The sequence below is a fragment of the Miniopterus natalensis genome, chromosome 13 (genome assembly GCF_054644295.1).
Source record: "Miniopterus natalensis isolate mMinNat1 chromosome 13, mMinNat1.hap1, whole genome shotgun sequence".
Taxonomy (NCBI): Eukaryota; Metazoa; Chordata; class Mammalia; order Chiroptera; family Miniopteridae; genus Miniopterus; species Miniopterus natalensis.
In genome coordinates, this window is record NC_142093.1 from 893,363 (window position 1) to 894,378 (window position 1,016).

Below are 1,016 nucleotides of genomic sequence, written 5' to 3' on the forward strand. Positions count from 1 at the left end.
GACCCCAGACTAGACTTATCGAGGGATCACTTTGTAAGTTATATAAATGTCTAACCACTATGCCATGCCCCTGAAACTAATAATGAATGTCAACTCTAATTGAAAGATTCTTTTAAGTATTAAAAATAAGAAATTGTTTAAATAAAAATAAAAATCAGAGTGATCTTTAAAAAATATAAATCAGATCATGTCACTCTCGTGTCTAAACGCTGCAGTGGCCCCAGCAGTGGTTGGCTCTCCAGACAGAACCGTTGCTGTGATGGTGTCACACTGCTGAGAGAGGAGTGTCCTTTCCTCCTCCTGCCTCCGTCACTGTTTGGTGGCATCTGGCACTGGTGCGAGGCAGAGCCATGCTTCCTTGAGAGCGAGCTAAGCATCACTTTGGCTGCTTAGTTCTAGTGTGGGAGCAGACACAGAAAAAAAAATTAAGCCTTAATGGTTCTAACAGCATTTTCAACCCATCCAAGGGACCTTTATCCGCCCTTCCCTAACCCCCACCAGCCAGGCTTACCCTGCCTTGAGGACAGAAGGCTGGGACGGTGCTGCCCAGGCAGCCAGTGACCATGCATCTGGTCGGACATCTGAACAGGACAGCAGTTCTCTTTGGATGGAAGAGGAGGGAGGCATCTGCCAGGATCAGCCATACACCAGGGGACAACTTTTCATGACACGGTGACGGGATCACAGCTGCATGACCCTGCCATGCTCTCGCTCCCCTGCCACATCCCAGGGGACCCACAAATCGTCCACAACAGGAAGCAGCTGGCCTCTGAGAACCCAAGGACCCTCTGCAAAGCCCTTGAGCTCAGATGGCTGATCTCAGACTATGGATCCCAGACACCTTAAGTCCTGGGAAGTAGCCTGTTTTGACTTTTTAATGCCACTCTTACAAAGAAAGCCAGGTCTGGGTCTTTTGCACACTGCTGAAAGGTGTGTGAGCACCAAGAGGGTGGCAGCTAGATCTGTTATACCTGGGGACATTTGCTGAGCGGCCTCAGACCGAGCACTGACACCCA

General features: G+C 49.4%; 1 non-coding gene across 1 annotated transcript; it reads left to right on the plus strand.

Moving 5' to 3' along the window:
* Positions 1–219: 219 nt before the first annotated feature.
* On the plus strand, positions 220–415 carry LOC148091588 (small nucleolar RNA SNORA74). Its single transcript, XR_015715607.1, has one exon. It is a non-coding gene; the product is annotated as a small nucleolar RNA SNORA74 (small nucleolar RNA).
* The last annotated feature ends 601 nt before the right edge of the window (positions 416–1,016 follow it).